Raw genomic sequence first — 24,980 nt, forward strand, 5'->3', positions numbered from 1 at the left:
AATTTTATTAGAAAACAATAAAGTTAAACTGATGATTCTGAGGGGGGATGGGGGGCGGGGTGGGTGAGGAGAAACCAAGAAACCCCAATCAAACAAACAAAAAAACAAACACACACACAAAAAAAAAAAAAACAACCAACCAACCAAACAAAACCCAAGCAGAGCTAATTATTGTTAGCAGTGCTATGTCTGTACCTTTTCAGTAGTTTGGATTAGCTGAGAGAGGAGAGTTGGGGCAACGTAAAAATAATGACAAGATAGACCTGGAGTCAGAGACTTTAATTGAACAGCAACAGTAATTGGCAAAGTAGGTAAATTGTCTCCTTATGGTAACACAGTAATGAAGCTGCAACACGGCCTTTCTGTCCGACAGAAGTTAAGTTTACATCCAGGCACGAACAGGTCGCGTCACCCATCTCAAACATGTGGATTGCATCTTTGCTGGGCTCGCTGAGATGTGTGACTGCTTGGAGCAAGTTTTCATGTTAAACAACAGCCCTGTCCCCCACAGGACACACCTTCTGCAGGATTTTCCTGGCTGTTTACAAAGGCTGATATAAACTGTGTCTTCTATATATTTGCTTTTAATCCATCAGAAGTCAGTAGTTAATTCTGACTACGGTGCTTTTACTGTGGAAGTAGACAGCCTGCCTGCAGTAGAGAACAAAATTGAAGTTTAACAAGGGCGGTTGAGGAGGCTCAGCCACGCACAGGAAGCCACATGGACCCTTTGCAAAGCAAACATTGGTATTGCTAAGTTAGCAGCATCTTCCATGCACATGGCACACCTGCTGGTGTAGTGTTATCCATGCGGTCAAACATAAAGTTAACAATTCTGAGATGTAATTTCCTCTTTGACTAGTAAATTCCCTTCTGTGACTCATTCATACCAGGTCCTTGTCTGTGTATCTCAGAGGCTTTTGAGGGTTGGGCAACCATGACAAGAATAACTAGCCTAGTGCTGGCTTCCTCCTTTAGCAACCAGCTATCACTTAGAATACGTCCAGGTTCAACCCTCAGGAAATTTAGAGACATGCGACTGTCTTCAAACTCAATGAAACTGTGCATATGAGTCAGAATTTAGCCCCCTGACTCCTGTATATTCCTTTGAAACTGTTTTCCCCGTCTAAATGTACATAAATGTTGTATAAAATTCCACGTGCTTTCTGAAACCCCGCTTCTGTGTCCACTTCTGAGGCCTCCTGTCTGATATTTATCAGGCTAGATTGTACACATAGACACAAGCCTGATCCTCTCTATGGGATGCCTTCACAATCATCAAAGCAGATAACACCCGTAATTTCCATTTATTCCTCGGAGTGGTAATTAACACTGTTCTGATAGGGGAAGAAGAAAATACCACTCTTCTGGGTTGCCTTGAAACTCTTGCTGAGAAAAGGTAAATTTGTTTACTCCCAGTCTGCCTGACCACGGCAGCCAAGGAAGGGTCAAAGACATTATCAAGAAATGATCACTCCTTTTCAGATTCCATGTCCAGATAACTCACAAGGTTTGATGGCCTTTATACTTTTTTTGTAGATAAATAGTCCAAGCCACCAGGTGTTCATTACTGGTTTTGACTTATAGTACTATAAAAAAGTAATAAAAAAGTACCAGCGGTATGATTTAAAAATGTATTTATTGACACAGCATAAAAACATATGAAGAACTACATCTCTTCTATGTCCACAGCCATGGCTAAATACAAGCAACAGTCTCTGTCTCTCTCTACCTCAAACACCCATGAGAATGGAGGAGATTTTCTTCTTACTCTGAAAGTCAACAATTCTGGTTATTTTCAGATCACATTGGCAAGAATTCAAAAATAGGCCCTCACAGGGAATAGGTTTTGCAAAATAAAGTTCAGCAAGGTGCAGGGTGAAATTTAACTTAGCTTTTTAATTGTCATAATCAAATAAAAGTTATGCTCTTGGGCTTTCTCCTTGTAACTATATGCGCATACAGTACCAGATAATTTTTTGCAGCTCCTGAACTGTCAAATGTCTACTAATTGTTTGATTTGTACAGAGTATCTGTGTACACTGTTCAGATAGAGTTGTGGGTATTCATCGCCTTTGCAAACCCAGCCAGATGTTTCAAAGGATCAGTCCAGTCATGTCTAATGGAGAGTACTCCCAAACAATTACCTCCCATCAAGTTGTTATACTTCAACCATTCAACTGAAACCCTCTCAAATTAAGGGAATATTTGTGTCTCAAAGTGGACATTACATATAGTACAAGAGAGAACAAATATAGCTGAGACACTAAAATACTTAAACTGAGAGTATGTATTCATTTTTCCCAACTCTTGGTTTGGGGGATATGTGTAGAAAAAAGGTGCTGTCCAGTATGAAGTGAAACACAAGTTGCATTTCTTTATCATTAATAAGAAATGTAATTTTTAAAATGTACAAATATTGATTTAAGCAGTTCTAGTACCAAAATAATTGAAGCTAGGGGACATTGCTTTAATTTACACACAGGTCCATTTTCATCACTCTGGTTGTGTCAGATGGGTGTGAATTATACTTGTGTATTCCTTAAAGCTGACACGACATGCTAGAGCTCTGCACAGTGGATGCAGAAAAGACCGCAGAGGGTCAAGGAAGCTAATCTTTCCGAGGGAAAGTCCCTTTGAATATTCCAGAGGAAGTGGGCTCAGATTTGGATGATTTAGGAGAGCCTGATTATAACAGCTTAATTCATCTGCTGTGATGTTAGCCATTTGGACCTTGTCAGAGAAGGGGATTAAGAGTCTGTTTCTACATTTTCCAAATGCCACAGAAAGAGGTGAGGCTCCAGTAAGGCCTCTAATCTAGGGTGGCACCATGCTACAAAGGGAAAAAATAAACCTTTTTCTGCAGCTCTTTGAAGGTGTTAAGAGGTTTCAAACACTAGAGGATAAAATGGGTCAGTGGGCAGGGTTGAGAGAAGGTGATCAGTGGTGGAAATTAAAGCACTTCATCATGTAATTCTAAAATTTATTATATTAATAATATCGCCATACTGCAGCTCCCAGCTGCAATGCAACTGAAGCTGGCAAAGGGCAGCAGTAGATATCATGTGTTATCCTAGAGTAGTGTGGAGAGGAGGGAATTTTGGCTAAGTCAATAGGCACATTCTACTGCAGAAATGTTCAGAGATGTTCATCAGACAAAGCAAATGGACCTCAGTTACTGCAGACTTGTCTGAGAGTAACTATGCATTCAGTTTATCTGATCTGGGAGGAAAAGTGCCTGTGACAAGCCTGGCAACATTGCAAAATGTGGTGAAGGAGCCTGGCTTGGCAAACTTGCATTCATACCTCCTGTTTGTGTGCTTTTGCTTATCAGTCTGATTTTTAGTGTTATGAGACACGTCCTTGCAAGAAGTATTACTTCATAACCTGTGCTAAGCCACAGCTGAGCAATGTTGATGCTTGTGTCTTCAGCTGATAAATTTTGGGAATACTTGAGAACGGGCTTGCAAAGCTCATTAAACTGGTGGACAAAGGCTGGGCTAATGCTCCATGAAGTCAGTGGAAGTGGAGCAAGTCTTGGAGTCCCAAATGCCTGGGAACCTCTCCCTGTTACATAGGCATCGTTAACTTCGAGAGGCACTAGAGCATTTTTCACTGGGATATTCCCCTTTTACATATATTTTGCTTCTTCTTTCATATGAGAATAAACTTGCGTATGCTATCATGCTACATCCAAATGTTCCAAGTTCCTTAAAAGAATATTACCTCACTTACAATGCATAGACCATAGTAAGAGTACTGTTACTTGTGCTATTAAGGTAGGCTTTTCTGCTGTTTTTCATGTTGTGGTAGTGTCCAAGACAGTAAGGCAATCCTAAAGGTTTTCTTCCTTTTCCTCTTGGCAGGAAACCATGTGATCAGGACATAACAATTTTTAAACTCATATTAAACATTCCTAGACTGTTAAAAGTGTCACTGAAGTGCTGTAGGCTAATTTATATGAAAATTATATCTTCCACACTTAAGCGAGCCTCTGGTCGACAGTGTGATAGCTAAGGAGTGGGTGAGAGCCAGTGATGGAGTTTTAGATTTCCAGAAGGCTGGACTAATTGAGGCAGCAGTGAAGTAAATGAAGGACCAGGTCACTTGCAAAGAAGAATTCACAGAGAAAGAAGGAAAATAATTCTTTGCTGTCATTCCAAGAAAGCTAACAACTCACACCAGTCAGAATGGGAGCTTCTCCTAGTGACAGAGTCATGATGGCCAGCTAGGGGAATTTATTCACAGAACCGTGAGCAGATTCAAAGATGCTATTTAATTGTCTTTTTATGACCCATGGGATCATGAGGACAGGTAACTTTACTACACTAGAAATTCATACTCATTATTTATCTACTTAATATGGAAACAAGCAGTAATTTTTCTATTTAATTTAAAATGCAAACAAAACAATATATTTAAATTATTAAAAATGTTTAAAAGTTTTCAGTATTCAATGTTGTTAATGTTTAACTGAGTTTATAGATTAATTTTTTACTCTGCGGTTTGAGGGATACCTCTAGCAAAATAAGACAATTCAGATTTAATTTAAAAATAAAGCCTATATTATTTGAAGATTCAACATTGGTCCTTAAGAGTGTTTTGGTCTTAACCTGCTACATATTGACAATGAGAAACATGCAAAATTAATGGCATGGAAATAAGAAGCAAACATTTCAGCCAATTGGACTAGAAATCCTTAAAAACTGATACCATCAATAACATTAATCTGTGGTCTGCATGACACTCACCTTAGGGAAGTTATTAATACATTTAGTGTAGGTGGTGTGTTGAAAATGACTTGCAGAGTTACAGGGTTATATATTACATCCTTTACCATAACTTCTTTTAAAATAAAGGCAAAATATTTGTAATACATTCATTTCCATGACAGTCTGAAATACATACAAGCTTTCTCTCTTTTTTAAAGTACTATTTTGCAAGACTTCACATTAATCAATGACTGCGTTATCATTTCCCAATAAAGCAATAAAACATACTGAAAGTTGAGCTTGTACTGTACAAAGAGATCACATGAAGTAGTTTATTTTTTTTATCAAATCTGCCTCTTGAAATGGAAAATGTAAACATACCCTTTCAGTGGTGATTGGTGTTAGTGAGGTCTTTTTATGGCCATCACCTGACATGTTGTTTTTGTTGTTGAGTATAGGCTTGCATCATAAACCTGCCTTTTTCTCCCTATTCTTCACCATGTCTCCTGTAACTGTGTGCTAAAACGGCAGAAGTCAGAACCAAAACAAGATTCTTTGTCCAGAGAACTGCTCATTGCTAGAAGCAATACAGTTTTCCCCATTACGTCCCAGCACATTGCCCTGGACAGATTTGCTAGAGGAGCAAAGGCCAGAGGCAAGGCCTATTAAGAAAATTAAGTGTTTTCTGCTGGTTGCAGTGGTTTTCATTAAGCCAGAATTAAATAAATACTGCAGGCTCTGAGTGCATTCCTTCCTTGATTCTGTTCAGAAGCCACTCAATGGTGCAGTTGCCGATGCTAGTGACATGGGCACACCTGTCTGCTTTTGGTCTCCTTTTTAACAGCTAATAGGAAACAAATGGGCCAAGCCTACAACAGAGCCACGGTGACAGTAGTGTTCTGCTTTGACCAGGAGCCTCTTCCACAACTACAGGGTCTTCTGTGCCTCGCAGTCGTGGACCTGCAAAGCACCAGGTAGGTCCTATATAAGTCATCCAAGTCCAAACTGCAGAGCATTTCAAAGATTTGAAGGCTGGGGCTGTGAGGAGTGATAACAGCTCATTTATGCTGAACAATATGTGAATTTGCTGTCAGTTGTCTGGCTTCTTTTCTTAAAAATAAAAAAGGAAAAATATACATTTCTCTTTTTCTCCATTAGGATAAGTATATATGGTCCATGAAAATGGAAATATGTTAATGAAACATGTCAAAAGACCAACCATTCTATAACAAGATTTTAGCATCAGCTGAAAATGGAGCTTACTCAGGGAGACAATTGTAAGTCCTCAGATATATCTTATTAATTAACAGGAGAACATCATTGCCAGCGTCTCTGAATAATTTATCCACTCTATTAACTATTTTGATCCTAAAATTTTTGTAGATATTCATCCTCTGTGAGTGATTGCAGGAAGAATATTGATGCTTTAATAGTGATATCGATCAATTTTATAGAGCTCAACAGTGATTCTTAGCATCAACTCATAAAACTGGTAGAACAGAGTGATGAATAAGGACTTGTAAATTCAAAGAGCTGCACAGATATTGGCTAATCAGTGCAACATCATGGTGGATCACTAAGCCAATATGTTATTATACTGATGGGAATATTAAAATAGAGTGACTTTCCATATCTTGAAAATCAGAGCTCATGACTTCCCACTTTGTTCTCATTCTTTTCCCTGCCATGCTGCCTCTGCTTGATGTGCACTGATATTCAGTGATAACAGCCAAGAACTGCTGAGTACCTGCAGTAATTTGAGGGATGTCCACCATCTCTGAATCTCCCGCAGACCCTGCAGGGTTTAAGCTCTCAGATGCTAACAGTCATCCCCAACTGAGGAACTGAGACAATGGACAGCAGATTATGTTGGTGCTCCCCAGGCACACTCACACACATGTGCATCGCTTTGTTGCTCTCTCCCATATCCAACTCGCCTCACTTTTGATACAGAGGGAAGAGATGAGCATTGCACTGAAGCTGGAAGGACGGATATTGAGAGAGGAGACAGCAGCATGTCTCCTCATGGAGGTGCAGGAAAAGCCCTCCTTCTTGTTTCACTGCCCCCAGCCCGTGTGAAGGAGCGATAGGGTTCTGAGGGCTGGACCAACAAACGGCCAAGGGCTCTGGGCCCTGCAGGGCATGCACCCCCAGACCTGTCACAGACTGCTTTTATTTAAATAAGTGCTCTGCCAACTTGTCCCTACAGATCCGACATCCAAAAATCAGACTAAAAATAACATTAGGATAATATTCTTACTCATGAAAGCGCCTTCTTCATCACTGCTTATATTTTTATCTTTTACCTACATTTTATGTTTTCTTCTCTTTCATGTACCATTAATTTTCAGTGATGAAAGAGATTCTGCCTTCACTGTTCCTCCCCAGTTGGGACTGGATGTAGCAAAACTGAACCTATCATGAATACCACTGCAATCTGAAATAAACAGAACCATCCTGGAAGGAGTAGGCCTGTGTAGCAAGGCTGATAGAAAATTTTATTTTCAAACCAAAAGTTATTTTGTTTTTCTAGAACAGTAATTAAAAAAAAAAAAAAGAATCCACAGGATTAGAGTGTTTGAGATTAAAAGTCTCAATATTCAACGAAAAATATAAGGTCCTTCCATGTCCCATGTCTAGATTCCATTCACAACAATGTCCAGGACATTGCTTGCTTTCTCGCTCTACCTCAAGAGGTACTGCAGGTTTTGTCCAGGGAGAATTCCAGGCACTAATTGTGTGTGATGGCTTGACATTGAAATGCATCTAACTGTGGAAAAGACTAATATACAAAATGAAGGCCTGAACCATTGTCTCTTTAGGTGACCAGAAACCTTTAGGCTGGCTTTAGTAGACATTAAATCAGATCCTGTGGGATCCAGCCTATACAGAAAAATCTGCTTCGCTCTGAGATGTGGAAGCTTTAGATTCCACAATCTTTCTTTGAAGTAGATTCAATAACTCAAGGTGTTGTAACTGTTATGTTTATGCTAATGGGTGGTCTAATTAGCCAATAAACGACATCATTGCTGATGCAAGACAATAAATGTGAAGCCACAAAGGAAGTGACATTTGTAAAGATGCTATTTATACCCATATTCTGATGGCAGATACTTCTGTCCTGTGAAAGTTTTTTTACTTGAATGGAGAACCAGTTTATCCATAACCACTAATCATTAGTAGTTATGTTGGTGTTTCAGTTTCCCAAAACATACTTCAGTACTACTTTAAGCCAGAGGACGGGAATAGGATCTCCTGTTTTAAAATAGGGGAACCATGCCCAAAACTGGCAGTGAAATGAAATGCAGTGAGAGGTTTTCTCAGTGGCCTGCTACATCATACCTCGTTCTAGTTCCGGAGCTTTTCTCAGCTGAAGCTCTTTTTAAAGAACCCAGTTCTGATAAAGATTCTTTAACCCAGTTCTGTAGAAGAGCTACAGCATGGCAGTGAGCTAGACTGAGCTGTAGAAATCCTACAGGCAAAATATTTGCATATAAAACATACAGTCCTGTGCTAGACAATACAGATTTTGGTAGCATGAGTTTTTAAAATAATAGAAAATTTGTTAAGGAGGTCATCTAATCCATCCCTTGCCTCACATTCAAGTTAGATTATTATTAATAAGTGGAATCACTATGCATTAATAACTCAGATAACAGAATCTTTATGCCACTCATTTATTTTCTTTGTGCTTCTCATATTTTTGCAGCCACAGTTGCACTTGGGGAACTACAAAGCCAAAGTGCTATACATTCCTTTAAAAAGATAGGAAGCATTTATCTCCAATAACTTATTTTTTCCTTTATTGTAGTTATAAAATAAGATACAAATTTAAATATGCTCATCGTGCACATTGTACCATCCTACAAGTGCAAATGCAGTATGTAAAAGCACATCAAAAGAGTTTCACTGAAGTGGCAAATTCTCTACTCAAAATGTAATGCGGATTATTTTAACGTGGTCCATTTGTCCCTGTGTTTTATGGTATAACCTTTACTGCCTGATAACATCCAATTTCTTTCTAAATGATGTTTGATTCATTGCTACACAGAACAGCATTTTGTTTCCATTCAGCAGTTAATTTTTGGTTAAAGAAGGGCTGTAACAGGGAGCGTTAAGCAACTTTTACAGTAATTATCGCTGCCAGCCCAGCCTCTAGGAAGGGGTTGCAGTTTGAACAATTTTGGAGGTTGGCATTGTAAAAGTAAGTGCTGGGAGGAGAAATCAGTATGCAGACTGCAGGTGATGTGGGTGAAGCAAAATGGAAGGTGCATAGTTACAATAGACTTCCTAATTGCCCTGTATCACTATCCTCATTCCACATAGCTATCACTCCCTTAATTGCCTTGGCAATTGTACTAGGCGTTGGTTACATAAAAAAAGACTGGTTAAAACATAAAGGGTACACTCACATTGCTTCTCTCAACACTTTCTCATATCTTTAAAAATGTATGATTTGTTTTAAAGGCTCTATTTACTTGCTTTATCAGTAAGTGGAGGTGGAGGCTTAATACCTGTCATGCCTCCCAGGGCTCTTATACACAACAAAATAAGTCTGCTTCTATTCTTATTCATTTCCTTTTGTCTTTCAGATAACTTTGCTCTTTGCAGTAGATATAAAATGAACCTGATAGGTGGACCACAGAAAATGGGATGACATTGTTCAGTGTCCCTCTACGTAGTGATACTCATGACCAAGATGTTATCTTGTCAGCTGACAGCTTCTTAACATATGCTAAGCATATACAAGCTATATTGCAAATCCTGAGGGAGGATCAGGGAAACAAAACAAAACAAAAAGGAAGAAAAAAAAGAAGACACCTAGAAAAGAGAAAAAAAATACTAATAAAAATCAAGCATCATGCAATAGATAGTAATGTCCTTTACTGTGAAATGGTGTGTCAGTTCCTACTCTCAGGATCCACCAAATAATACTATTCTAATAATCTGTCAGATCTAATCAGAAGGAGCCAGTCAGCCTACCAAAATGTTTTGTGCAGCTGGGGGCTTCATGTCAGGACCAATCAGGCACTACTGTCTCAGTCACTTTATCATATATGTTTTAAATAAAGCAAATAAACTCTGTGCCTAAGGGATTTTTGAAGATTCTTTTCCTGCTCTTTTTTTTTTTTTTTTTTTTTTTGGTAATAATTTGGATCTGCTAGCCAAAAGTTCTGCTTTTCTTCAATAATCTGAGCAGTTTTAGTGAGGTAAAAAAGCAAATGAGAATTAAAGGAATGATAAGACTCCTTCTTAAAAAGTTTTGGATTGTTTTGGTTTTTTCTCCAGTGCAGTAGAACTCATTTTCATGGCTAGGGTGATACAACTCATTTGCACAGATTTCTTTCCCTATGTTTTTTGAAAAAACACTATAGAGTAAGTATAAATCAAATGTAATGTGTTTAAAATATATGATCCAAAACTTGTACTTCACATAAGGCTACAAAATACACCTTGATTTGTGCTAAGGGTATGGTGGCCATTTTTATAAAAAACGAGTATAAGAGTGAAATACAAAGTTCTGCCCAGAATGATAATAATTTTCCCTCAGTGAAAAGGCATCTTAGGGCCAGGATGCACGTAGACTTTCTAGGAGGGCATACTGAAGGGCATTGGCTGATGTAATTGCTGCATTACTGGTACCCTACACAGGTTCTTGGCTCTGAAAGAATCTAGCTGAAGTTTAAGCTCAATTCAGCTTTCTCTGAACATCCTAGATATCCAAAGGACTAGAAATGTTAATAACTCTACTGATAAACTGTCAAAAAAGCATAACTTAAAATAATGACTGGATAAAATAGGGCACGAAGCAGGGACAGGGGAAAGTATAAGTAGCAGAAAAATAAATTTTATTCTGTTCTTGTTTGCAGACTTCTACCTCTCCTGAAGAACAGTTTCTGTACTATTATAAGCTACATCATGTCTGTTCTTATTCTTGCTTCCATTTTAGGAGGCTGACTGCTGAAGTCTCCCCAATAAATATACTTTTGTCTGGAGCATCTCTTCCTTATAGTTTTGAGTCATAGTATGAAGATTTTGCCTAAAAACTGTTGGTGGAGAACCAGTTCATTGGCAAGAGAAGAAGGAATAATTTATAACAGTTAATTAAATTAGTTTCTTCCAACTTTTTCCTTCATTTATAAATTACAGAGTACTCAAACATATAATTGTTTTTATTCTTTTCAATGATTTTGGTAAACAATTTCTAGTGAAAAGTTAATTTAGGAATAGTTCACTTCGAGTATCTGAACAGAAAAACAAAACTGCACTCACTCCAGATTAGTTATTTAGCCACAGAAATGTCAGGGAATTATTCACATTCCTGAGCTTCAAAATTGTCCTTTTTAAAAACACTCCATCACAGTAGCTGTCCTCCTCTAAGTACTCTGTGAAGATTGTAAGCATATTAAACTGATAACAGACTGATGAATATTTATAATTAGGTATTTTTCTTTTCTTCAACAACTGTCTGTAGAAGGTTCAGGAGAAATGCCCAGGATAAGTGTCAGTCTGCAAAAAACGTATTAAATAGCCCTGTCTCCTGTAGATAAAACATCACTTACTTTCTGAAACTGTTTCCTAAAGAGTCTAGAAGATATCAAGAGCAGGTCTACCTGAATATTTAGCCTTCAGGCCTTTGTCCCCAGTCTGAACCTTGTACCACCATCCTTTCACAGGTCGTGGATCAGGCTGAGATGTTTTGTTTTTTTTTTTTTTTTTGTTTAGGCACACTGGGAAGCTCTTGTTCCCTGGAGGGCCAAAGGTCTCCTTGGCTAGCTGATGAATTTTCTTTCTATAAAATCTGTCTGGATGGACTGGTACTGGGTCTCAATGGAGACTGAGGCAGAAAATCAAATGTTCCCCAACAAAATACCTGTAGGAGTTTAAGTGGGTACCTCAGCTATTCTTTTGCCACCTCACTGAACCAACCTTACAGAAACGATGCGTCTTCTGCCTTGGAGTAGTGCTAAGACATTCATTATTATTCCCTCACCAGCCAGAAAGGTATTAATTCCTCCATGCCCTCACCTTGCCCCTCAGCCCCCTGTTAATCCTGCTCCAGATGTCAGTGAGCAGGTTTTGCTATTATATCCAAGAAGTGTGTTGCAGTGTGTCTGCAGAGACTTCTGCACCTGCCACGTGAATAAACTGAGCCATACACAAACTCAGAAATATAGCTCATTTGGAGCTATTGTGTCACCAAGTGTTCCTCAGATCTATCCCACTTCAGAGAATCTTTGTTCAGCTACATAATGAAAATGGAAGTATTTTATCCTCAATAAATGTGAAAATTTCCCCATTTTTGCAGAAAGCTGACCTTCTAATCTTACATAAGATGAGCCTACCTCCTGCTTGAAAATTATGCCTTCAATTTGACTCTGTCTGTGCAATAAATCTCTCCTAATATTTTATCTGAGGGACCCTTAACCTCCCCTCTTCAAATGCATATTACAAATGTTTCTGTTTATCAGCTTTCTGTCTTTGCGCAAGGCAAAGATCCTTTGACTGCTTTCTTTGATCACTTGGGGGAGATCAGATTTTATCTTTCTAATCCTATACAGATCCTTGTATTTTATATTTCTCTTATATCTCTAGTATCTTTCTCTAAATCAGCACTAAAAACCTCGCCAACCCAATGTCTACTAGGGCTACAATTCCCCATCTCTCCCGAGAGCTCATCTGAATTCTGGGTCGCGGGATTCCCTGTAATAGGACAGCACAAAACAACGGTTAACTCTCTCCAGAATCACAGAGGCTGTTTCCATGACAGTCTAGTAAACAGAAAACATCAATCACAAGGGAAAAGTAGTAAATTACCATTTATCACTGCATAACATTTCCGTTCAGAAAATACTGATATGCTGGAAAAACATCAACTTAATGCTATCTGAAAATTTTTCAGAATTCCTATACAGATGAGGAGCTTAACCTTCAATGGCCTTATTTTCTTTGCAGATTAGATGCCTTTGGAAATTTTTCTGGTTCTTGGAAGAATATAAAAATTATTTCTCTTATTCTGTCAATGATTAAACTCAGACAAAGCAAGGTGAGAGATGTTTTTTCCCTTAAATTCAGGCAGAATGCATAGAGTTTCAAAGTTCAAAGAATTTTCAAAGATGGCTCTTAGTCCCACACCATTTCAAACAATACTGACCTTTTGAAGGTTTGTGATCTGTCTTGAAACAGCTGATGTTAGCATCATGAGGTGTGAGCAGTCTGACAGTGGAGAACACACAGATCTCTCCTACCCAAGTCCATTCCACACAAGCATGTGCTAATTACATTGAGGAGGCTCAGAAAATATATTTATGAAGTCTCATTAAGGATTCTTCGTGGGTCACGAGTCTGAACACTGAGCTCCCCGTGATTTGAGCCCTGCTACAAGCTAAAGTATTGACCTGGGGAAAATGTTTTAAAACCTTTCCTTTCCAGATTGTCCCAGGCAAGTGCTCAAAAATGAGTTATTCCAGGGCAGGATAATGGAGAGAGCCAGTGGGAGTGCTCCCGCCCCAGCCTGGTGCTGAGTGCTCTGAGGCCGAGCTTCCTTAAGACAGAGTTACATATGCTGTTGGAGGATCGCAGCTTATGGTGATCCTGCCTGTCAGGCTCATGTAGTTAACTTGTCATCTTTAATAGTCCCAATGTGGGGATTCCTGAAATAATTACACCAATCTAATTATCTGAAGTCTGAATCATTGCAGATGACGCTTGACTGGTTGGAGTGCAGCACAAACTCTTCTCTCCAACAGCCCATTTATCTGAGATGAGTCAGGAAAGCAGTGATCTCATTACTCTTACAAGCACTATTCTGGGATATGGTTTAGTCACAGGAATTATATATATATATATATATATATATATATATATTTTTTTTTTTACAGAAGGGTTAATATGAAAAACAAAGTCATAGAAAGAGATGTGGTTTTATTCAGGTCCATGCCATCTGAAGAAAAGTCTTTGGGTAAACTTGTCAAAAAGATGTAGATAAAATTAAACTTCTGAGTCATACCCATGGCTTTGGATTCAGGAACTTATCTTCACATACATTCTTCAAGATGTTAAGTGTGGGTACCTTTCTACATCTGATTAGAAACATGTGAATTATTGATTTTTCAGTTCAGTGAATGAACAGCACACACACAAAAGCCAAAAAAAAAAAAAAAACAAAAAACATCAAAAACACTGAGAGTTCCTAATTTCAAAATGGAAATGTATCCACCAGGAAGCATCCATGCAGAAAACTGTGAAATATTGTGGCTAACATCTGAATCCTGCATCACACCGAAGAGACTTGAGTGGGCCAGGTAATAAGACAGACAAAAAGACTTTCCTGCCTGTTCACATACCCAATGCTTACATGCAGATGGTGAACAGTATATCCAACTTCTCCAAGTTAAGTCCCTGTTGGAAAGGTGATGAGAGAGAGCAATGCCTAAGCCAAAGGCTGAGTGAGTAGCAGAGACAGGTATGGTAACAGGCTGCTGTGTTTGTTTTCTTTGGCAGCTGGAAACATTAATTGTGACAGCTGGGTCAGAGACCATTCCTTGGCATGGATAAAGCTGCTGGTTCTGATATGCTGGCAGTACCATGCATCTTCTTATCCCAGTGCTTGGCTTTCTGGATGTTTTCATACAAGCTAACAAGTAGTCCAAAGAAGAATGACAACTCTGTGTTTGTGTGTGTGTGTGTAGGTGTTTGTGCATGTGTGTGGAAGAGGGTAATACGATTTGTCTTCACCCTGCTAATGGAATGACCTCCAAGTTTTACAAAAAGTATTCATGTCTTTAAAGCATTGCTACCATACAAGGAAGCCTTGCAGCTGATACTGTCAGATTTACTAAAGATCAAAGAAGCAGTGAGGTGATTAATTTCTCCTTCCCCAATACTTACCCATATCCTGCAGTATTCTGGTATTTGTGCATCCATCTGGACTGATCCAGATTTGCTTTGTTCTCTCCCACACTCCCTTTGGATTCCACATTACATTACCAAGCATAAGAAAACAAGCAATAAAACAATAAAAACGTGAGAGAAAGAATCAGATAAGAAATTGCACTTTGTGACCAGGTGAATTCCTATTGCTACTGAATGGGCTTCTGACGAATACTGTAGTCACATTAGTAGCTGTTGAGAAACAAAGCTGTGTAGTACTTTAAAAACACTGTATTTTCCACTGTCAGGAACAGCACTCGGTAAACTTGGAATAGTATAATCCACCTAGTGGATGATCCAGGCCATGTTAAGTTCAATAATACAGCTGTACATCACTGTCTTTCCCTAACTGTCTTCTCTTCTTTTTAAAATTTTCAGCTCAGTACAGCTAACTTTTGAAAAGTCCTAATCTAATTTAGGAGAAATTCCTACAACTATCTGGTCTTCAGCAACAGTAAGATTTCCCCCTATGAGATTCCACTGAGGGAAGCCAAGGTGGTCATCAGCCACTCCTCGTCTTATGCAGCACAGCTGCCCAAAAAAACAAAGGTGCAGGTTCCATAAAGCCATTATCTCCAGATTCAAGTCTAGAGAGAAGAAAATCACCATTTTAAAGATTTGGGTTTTTTTTGCTTTCAGCTAATTCTGATACCTACTTAATATCAGGGCAGGCCCGAAACAAGAGCCAAACATAAAATTTGAAGGCTCTAGTGGGCCTGGAATAACTGGAAGAGGCTAAGTCCTAACTGCTAGCCAGTTTTATTAGTTCTCCTGGTAACACAACCAGGGAAGTTGTAGATGTAGTATTTACAAAACATCATCTCCTTTGAATGGACAGCTACATGACCCTGACACTTAATTTAGAGGCAGCAGAATAAAGCAAGGTGTTGAGTTGTCAAATTTCAAAACAGCTACTGTTTCCAGCTTTAATTTTCTGGTGTTCATTCTTGCAGATACCGATATTAACTTCTGTGCTTGTATCTTTATCTTTTTCTTTCATTTTCTTGCAAGGTACTTCTGCAGTTCAGAGATGCATTAATTCAATTTCTTATCAGTCATGTAACTGGAGTCTTGCATAGCATCAGGACTAAATACAGACTCTACTTCTACTTGTCTCTGAAGTCGTAATCTCCATAGTTTTTCAAAAAGCTGGTATTTTAATTTGGAACCTGTCAGTTCCAAAAAAAAGTTTCTCCCAGAAATTTTCACTCGCTCACAGGCTGGATGTTAGGCTGAAGAGCAGACAATTCACGAAAGGCAGATATATCAGGCATTTACAGTGGATATAACGGACTGAGATCCCCAACTCTGTCCTGCATTGTATTTCTACCCCATGCAAGGGGCCTTTCAGGCCGTTGTCTGCTCTCAGTATCTCCCCACAGAACAGTTTCAGTGTGTTACCAAGCGTTTCATTCATGTGTGGCATTCGGTTGGCAACGGAGGGGCTATATCTGAAGTCTTTTGTTTTGCCATTCAGCTATGATGCAGGAGCACAAAGGCTGCATCTCTCCATCAGGGAATGTTGTTGGGCAAGGACAGTAGCTGGAAGACAGATGTAGGAGTAAGTCCAGGGAGCTGGGGATGGTATTTAGCCACTCAATGGCATTTTTCCGTTTGAGTCAAAGGGAACCAATGTCATCTAAGGGCTCTGCCAGCCCACAGTGAGAAAGGAAATGACTTTGTCAAATCTCCTCAAATGAAGAATGAACCTACATCTAAAACATTATCATGGGATCTGGCCGAAACAAACATTTCACCAGCTGATTTTACCCATTTTGCAGCAGCTAACCAGGCTACCAAAATATGTAATTACAAATGTCTGTTGTAATTCTTGCCAGATCATTTCCCATAGCAGGAGTTCAAGCACCAGCAGTTATTCAATGACCTGAAAGCTCTTCAGCACACACCAGCCTTATCTCACATTTCAGTAGCTGTATGGTACACATAGACTGATTTGTTTTCACCCCCTTTGCCTTCAAGCAGCTCAGAGTTGCAATTAGAAGCTCTCGCATGTTTTATCCTTTTTGCACATACCTTATTCTATGTTGGCTTTGAAAGTGGAGGCTGCTGTTCCTAAGCTAGTTTCTATTTTTGACCATAAGTGAGTTCTCTTTGATGAAGTAATTCTTTGCTTTGTGACCTTTCAATGTTTTCTGAATTTCTAGTAGGTCCCCCCTTTCATATGAAAGGGGTTTCAAGACAATATCAATTTACAGAATCTCATTATGTGTTTCAAGAGCTTGTTAAATATTTAGAGACTTGTCCATGCTCCAAGAATGTCACAACCTGCAAACATAAGAGGGATGATATATACTTTTTATCTTGTTAGAAAGATGTCAACTTAAATTATGTTTGCCTTAATCAGAATGGCATGTTGTATAGGTTGTACAGGACAGTGTGGAAATCCACTGTACACTGAGAAAGCTTATATTGTTTATTTGCTGTATGAAAACCAACATCGAGACTATTCTGAAACTCATTGAATTCAATAAAAAAGAGACTCAGGAACATTATGAACTTTTAATTAAAACTTTTTTGGGTTGATTATGGAGAGTATTTCCTGAAAACAAGGTCTTAGTGCTCTGGATGCTGCAATTCTGTTCCTTCACACGACCATTTCCATGTCTCCCTTGAGTATCTGGGTAGGCTAGGGTAGCACCCATGCAAGTATTTGCCTGCATTGCACCTACATTCAAGGGGACTGTGAAAGATAAAACTCTATTGAAATAGTCACCCCACCTAACCTATGCTTCATCAAAAGTAGATGTTCAGCAATCAAGTTGTGTAATCTTGTTTACATTCAGTGGATAGACACAGCTTCAGAGAGTGATTTACCCTATTTATCTAAACACCTACTAAACTCAGGCTGGGAATCTCCTATCCATTAGTGATTCCTGTCTCTCCAGGTGCCCTAAGCTTTTATTTACACAAGATATTCAGCTGATACCTCATTCTTAAGAATTTTAAAGCAAATTGGCATTTTACCTTATTTCCACCTAAAGATGTAGTTTAACCTACAAGACAGAGAAATGATACTACTGTGCAACATAGAGCTGGTAGTCCTCAGGGCTGCAATAACTCACTCCCTTGTTCTATAAATAAGACCAGAGGCAAGACAAGGTAATTTGTCTTTGCATTTGACAAGCACTGGTATTTTGTAACTGGCAGAAGCTACGGAAAACACCATTTGATTTGCATGATGAGCAGCAGTGTTACTGAAGCTAACAAATTCGTTTCAACACAAGTACTCTGAGCTGAACAATACATTCATTAAAAGAACAGTTTCCTGATTAGACAGTGAAGCAAATAGCACTTTTTTTTTTTTCCCGTTTTGCCATCAGAGCCGCTTTACATAAGCAATAACACAGAACAGGGTGTATGTTTATTTGGCTGCTGCTTGTTCTGTGGGTGTACGATGACAGTGTTGCAGCTTTTTGATGCCACAGTAGAGTGGAAGGGGTGATGACACTAGATCTGTGCACCCGCAAGCATACAGTAAACAAGGCTGAGTGATTTTACAGACAAAGCTAATGATACAGGTCGGCTGGATTTTTCACCCTTCCAAATTACTTGACAGGGCAATTTTAGCAGCAAGAACATTACTAGTATTGGAGCAAACATGAGCAGGCTCTGGAAAAAGGAACATTTCACTGGACTGTACCCAGTATCTGCTGTTGCCCTTGCAGCCATGACCTCAGCATTAGGCGATTTTCCCACAGTATCTCTTGTGGAGATTTATCTGCAAATAGACCTGTGTGACTTCCAGATTTCTTACCCCAGACTATAAGAATCCTCACTTCAGCTGGATATCACTTGCTGAAGATTACCTGTGCTCACAGAACACGTGATTCTTGCCTCAGTTTGATGGGATGAAGATGGTGTATCCATCTTTTAATATATTTTATCATAAGGAATGAGAAAGCAAACACAGACTTTATCCACTGAGCTAATTTCTGCATTTCACTAAGCTAATTAAAGATGAAGCAATATAATAACTACATTTATATCACTAATAAAATTAAGTCATTAAATCAATAATTTCAAATTATTAAATCTCCAAATTAATGTAACAGCTAATGAAACAGAATGATGATGTTGACAATTTAAAGAGAATGTTTTGTCTTCAACCTGATTTGCAAAATTTCAGGGAGCAGTTTTCTTATTATCTGAAAAATCAACAAGTATTCTTGCATACACAATATGCTGACTTAATTGATAGAGTAGAAAAAAATAATACAATCTGTTCTTTACAGGATAGAAATATTAATTCTAGTTTGTGTGCAAAATAAGTGACTTGATGCAAATACTCGAGAACCAGTATTTCTTTCAAAATTGCCACGGATCACCAAATTCAAGTGGTGAAAGAAAATCTCAGTTGCTAAAATCTGTCGGCTTTCCATCCACACTAATATCCACTTATTTCAAACTAGTCTCTCAAAGCAAGACATTGTTTAAAAAGGTTATTGAAAATGGGTAAACGTGTGAAAATTTACTGCTCCGAATTTACATGATCAGGAAGGGAAAGCGTCAGATAACAGGTGAATTAGCTTTTCTTGCACAGAAACCTCAGAATAAGATGTTTATTTGGAAGGACAAAGAAAGATTGCAAAAGGAAGCAAAGCATGGAATGGGGAAGAAGAAAATAAAGAGATAGAGACTTCAGAGAGATAGAGACATTCTGTATAAAACCACCAAAGAAGGGAACAAAATAGAAGGAAAAGAGAAATGGTAGCAGCAAATAGAAAGGAAAAATATCCAGTGGAATTAAAGGCCCACAATGGTTTTTTTTTGTTTGTTTTTTTTTTTTCTTAATTAAAAAAATGAAATTAAAAAAGGATAAAAGGTGGTTGGAAAAGGAAAACTGTACCATTGCCTCACCAAAAGAAAGAAAAAAAACTAAAATAATAATGAGGCAGAAACATTATAGACTAATAGGAAAAGAGTAAAGAAGTACTAAAGAGGTGTCTGCACTTTACTGAATCTCGCGTTTCCTTGTGGATGTCCTTTGCTTTGTTGTTCCCAGTGTTGACCCAGGAACTGTCATCACCATCACCACAGGTTTTCAGCAAGCCTTATGGCACAGAGGCAGCTTCAGTGGTCTGGCAGTGGGACAGCATTGTGTAATTATTTAAAAAGAAATGGCGTGACCTGAGCAATTATAGATCTGCATAGACTGAAATGAATCATTGATGAAATAGTGGAATGACTAGTAAGGGATCCTGATTGATAAAGAAATCAAAGAGTTTACAGAAATAAAAATTCATCAAGCTGACAGGATGTTTTGACAGCTCTATAAAGTTAGACAGCAAAAGCAAAAATGTTGATGTAACATACTAAGGCTGAAGGAAAACGTTTATCTTGCTATCTGATGACTTCTTGATTAATCAGTTGGAATAGTATAAAATCAACAGGCTAGACTGTAAATGAATCAAAAACTTAAATAATAGTTATAAAGCATTCTCAGAAACAAGAAATCTTGCTGAGCTGTTGTCTCTACTGTGATCCCATAGGGCTTGGCTCTTATCTGAGTTCATTTAACACTTTTTCTGATGTTTAAACAAATTAATCTTCTGTCATAATCTTGAATGATACCTGTAAATCATATTAATAAATCTTTCAGGTGATATAAGATGAAAAAAAAAAAAAAAAAAGTAAAATAATGCCCAAAAGAAGTCAATGATAGGAAATACTGGGATACAAAATTTACCATGAGGAGGCAAAAAATTAAAAGAAACAAAATTTCTTAGAATATATCCAAGTATAAAATCATACTTCTCTTAAAAGTAGGATACAAGATATAACTGCAGAATAGAAGACCTTATCATAGGAAACACTGCTAAAGACTTGAGGTTTATGATGGAGAATAACAGTTCCCAATGTGAGAAGAGTGGTCAAAATTATTACCATCATCTTTAAATGTACAACAGGAGAAGTGCTGAATAGGAGAATTTACATTCTCTCCTTCAATCAGCACTGAAGTGACTGTTTTGTTGGAGTACCACATCTTGTTATGGCCCATCCTTTAAAATGGGAATTTAAGAGGTTGTAGAGGGTTCAGAGAATATTGAGAAAAATTAATGTTAGAAGCATGTCTTGAGAGTTTAATCGATTTAGATCACCAAAAAACGGTTATGGGTGAGTTGTTTGCAGTCTATATACTGAAGGTACAGATCAAAATTAATAGCCATGTGGGATTCCTATTCATTGTTTTTCCTTCTGTTTCATCCAAAAGCGAGGAACGTTTTCTTTTTTGTAATAGGGAATATTCAGGCAAGAACAAAAATGGTATTTTTAACAACAGAAGCATTCAGTCACTGTAGCAATGTATCCAGGCAGGTAATACATTCTGCATCACTGAAAATGTATATAGGAATATTTGATTCTTTCCTCAAAGATGTATTCTAGCTCAAGGACAGCTAGTGGATGTGAAGTGGGAATTAATAAAGGGCAATCCAGTGGTCTGTGTTAGGAGGAGGTCAGACTTGCAGATTGTGATGTGCTTTCCTGGCCCTGACATCTATTAAACTCACATAAGCACATACTCTGGAAAAACTTGACATTGCCATTAATGCCTCTCTGTTAAAAGAAGTCAGATGATACAGGATTGTAACTGTGTAATACATGTATAGTGCTATAGATTAAGGAAGTGCAGTAAAAATCTGATAGAAAAGTAAATAGTAAAAAAGGACCTGCAGTCTCCTTGTCCTTGAAGCTATCAAGTCATTTTAAAATATTAAAAAAAAAAAAAAAAAAAAAAAAAAAAAGTTTAAAGGCAAAGACAGTTATCAAACCTTGAGTACTAAACAAGTGCTGACATTGAGGACCAAGTTCTGGGGGTGCAGCATGGACCTCATCCCCCAGACAGGCTCCAATGGTCCGGGTATCTGTCAAAGTATCCTAAAGATTGGATCCCACTTTGTTAGAGCTTCCACATCCACTCAAAACCGAGGGTAAGGCCAACACACATTTAAAATTTCAATGAGTAAGTACGTCTGGAAACAAAGGTTCAGCATCAACATTTATGCTACAAGGAGAAAAATAGGAAACATATTTATATGGCATGAATAATTATACTCTGCATCACTGGCTCTGGAGCTTTGTTTTGAGACTTGGGGGGGAAACCTTCAAAACTTGTAATGACTTTGCAACTAGGGCGAGAGGGAGGTCTGCATGTACCTGACACTGGGAGGTAGTGCTGCTCTGCGGGGCTGCTTGCCTTCTGTCAGTGAGGAGCAAGGATAAAGTATTCCCTGTGTTTGTATCCCTGGGTGTCAGGGGTCCCAAGCTCTCTCTGGGTATACTTTGATATATTGAAATGAATAGCAACATTTTGCTTTGATTATTTTTCTCCTTGTAGCATGTATGCGTGTGGCATGTCTCCCTCTCTCCTTCCCAGACAATTTCAGTGTTACTGATCAACTACTGGCTTTTATTTTCAATCAGGATCTGGCATCATTACAATGATTTTGGATTTTCACTGAATACTGTGGGCTCAAGTGATAAGCCTTCCTGCCTTCCCTGCCTGCCCTCTCCGGGGAAGGAGGCAATAACTATCTCTTCACCAGGCACAAACTGACTATTTTTAAGAAGCACAAGGGTTGTCTTGGGGTCATAGCCTATCAGGGAAGAGGGGCTTGGCTTCAATCGTTAAATGACCTCCTCTGCTTGTGTCTTCTTCTGTTCTCTCCCTTCACCCTAAAGATGTGACTCCAGCCTGCACAGCATCCAGCAGACTGGAGAGGCAGTCAGACAGCAAGCAGAAATTGTGCTAATGCATCCTGCAGAGACACCGTATTCTGTCTGTGATTGGTGTCACGTTGTTTACTGAAGGTACCAAAAAACCCCACAACACTTCTCTGTCTTCTGCAATGATGTTCTGTTCTGCTGTCTGTTAGCATGGCGTAGCAAGATGTCTTTTAAAAGGCTGCAGGAGGAAGAAAGAATGATATGCAAGCTTTTCCCAGAGAATGTAAAGCCATTTGTATCATTATTTAGGCACTGCCATTAGAAGTTGTTCACTTACAAAATTATTAACTTCAAAGAAGCCTTAACATGGCATAAAAGTTCCTGTAGTCAGCAAAAGTGATATCCATATATATTCCACCTTTTGATCTCATAACTGACAGCTTCTGCTAAGATTTTGTGGCATGTGATACTAGAAGTGGGGAACATTGCCTGACTGAGGAAGGTATATGCACTGATGTGCTTTAGCTCCTAGAAGTCCCTATGTGATCTAGCAAAACCAACTCTGTTCATGAGCTAAATTCAACTTGAAGTTGTGAAAGAGCAGCTATCTCTCTGGCCCACTAACATCATGTGAGGGACACTTGACTAATGCCACATAAAATAAATTTTAGCATTGCTAGTGCTTCATTAAGAGGTCCCACTCTTAGTAGATGCCATTCCTCATTTATGTCCAGTCACTGGTGTCTCCACAGGCATAAGACTAGCAAGGTATTTCAGCATGAAAAGATCAAAAAGAAATGCTGTTCAGAAACAAGCCACCTTTTCTCCTGGCTGGCCCATCAGCGGAGCTGCACCCCACTTCAGCATGTATCTCCCCTTGCTAGTACTGGCGTGCAAACACATACAAAGGATGAAGGGACAATCTGACTTATGGCAGCAGGCAGAGTATTTTATTTTATTCTTTTTTTCTGCATTGAACAAATTTTGAAACAATTAAAAAGAAAACTTTCAGTTCACTGCTGTGAATCAGACAGACCAGGTTCAGGAAACCAGACCCCTAGTAGCCCAACTAAGTGCCACATTCACTTGGTTATAAAATTATTATTTCTCCAAATCAATGAATGTTAAATCAATGATTAAAATGTAACTGATTCAGCAAGAAAGGCTGAAAGGGACACTCTGTAGTCTTGTAGTTTTGTCAGTTGCTTGAAAGTGGGAGAATTGCAGGTCTTGAAAATAAATCATTAAAACTCAGGAGAACAGTCTAAATAATAGACTGCTGGCATTTATATCTCGAGTCTCTCACTGATATTTTTTACTAGAAACATTATCTTCAACCATAGCAATCCTTTCCTGAGGACACTTTCATTGTAATAGTCACATTCTTACACAGGATTTTAATTGAATCAAATCAGCATTTTCTGACAAAAAGCACTCTGTCAGAAAATGCTGACCCATTTTTTCTAAGAATATTTATTTTAGGGTTGAGATTAAAGCCTTTTCTGTCAAGAGGAACATCCTAGAAAATAAACTTCTAGTGGAAATCAGGTGAATCCAGAATCCCGCTAGCTTTAAAGAAACCTATAAAGCCTATTTTTGAAAAGGACCCAGCATCTCCATTATACTGCACTGAAACTATTTTCTACCAAAGAAACAACTACTAAGCAAACCAAATAAATACAGAGTAACATTAAAGGTTTACTAGATTTGTCTGAAAAATTGCTAATGCCATCTATTCTTTGTAAGTGAACAGGTTTTTATATCTTTCTTTAGGACGCTGTTAGTTCCTCCCCTTAAATCTGAGGAGCCTGGAGCCACAGAGCTCCTGTTTAGACTCTTCAGAAATCTTTCGAGGGAGCTGCTCTGAGGTCACTGTCTTTCCAGAGCTGAGTCTGGTCCTGACAGGATAAATGGCCAGCCTCCTCAGCTGAGCATGACAGTTCTGTCTTATGTAAAAATCGCATTTCAGAATTTACTGAAGAACAGAAATGGCAGTTTTCATAAAAACTTTAAAAAGCCATCAAGTTCTTCACAGTGCTGGTGACTTTGTGTAAATCGTCAGTAAAGCTGCTGCTTAATGTACCTTTGCTCTCGAGCCTAGAGCAGTATGAGTTTAAATGAACATCCGAAGAGGGGAAATTTCTGCTCACCATTTGTCCCATCTATGCAGATACCTGTGAATATGTGAGGCTTTTGGTAGATGCTGTGCAATAGGCATCTCCTGCATGCACCCACCGGTCGCTGCCTGCATTGTGGTTCAGGGAACGTCAGAGATAATTCTTCTTAACCGTCACAGCCGAACTGGAATTCAGCCCAGATGCTGGAGAAAGCTCCGGGTTTATCAAATAATCTATAAATAATTTGTTCAAACGCTGCCACGTCATGCAGGCACAATAGGACGTGGGAGAGCTTCTCTTTGCCACCTGTGTAACAGCGATTTCTCACACAATGCACTGATTGCGCAGCGTTTGAGGAGTGCTCTCGGGAAATGTCACTTGCTCTGCTTAAATCCAAAAGATGAAGTGCTGGAATTGCCCATGTTCTTTCTACGGCAGACTCTCCATTACCGTGTCCCTCTTTCCCCAGCAAAGGGGCCTTACACTCCCCAGTGATCCCAGCATAAGCAGCATAAAGAAAGACTTTCTGTTG

General features: G+C 38.7%; 1 long non-coding RNA gene across 1 annotated transcript in view; it reads left to right on the forward strand.

Annotated features, from left to right (window-relative positions):
* The first annotated feature begins 5,624 nt into the window (after positions 1-5,624).
* Positions 5,625-24,980, forward strand: part of LOC116960013 — a 52,418-nt gene continuing 33,062 nt past the window's right edge. Inside the window, exon 1 of the long non-coding RNA XR_004406142.2 lies at positions 5,625-5,686. This is a non-coding gene — a long non-coding RNA (uncharacterized LOC116960013). The remainder of the gene's footprint in view (positions 5,687-24,980) is intronic.

Source organism: Tyto alba, unplaced genomic scaffold (assembly GCF_018691265.1).
Source record: "Tyto alba isolate M040663 unplaced genomic scaffold, T.alba_DEE_v4.0 Super-Scaffold_21, whole genome shotgun sequence".
NCBI classification, from domain to species: Eukaryota; Metazoa; Chordata; class Aves; order Strigiformes; family Tytonidae; genus Tyto; species Tyto alba.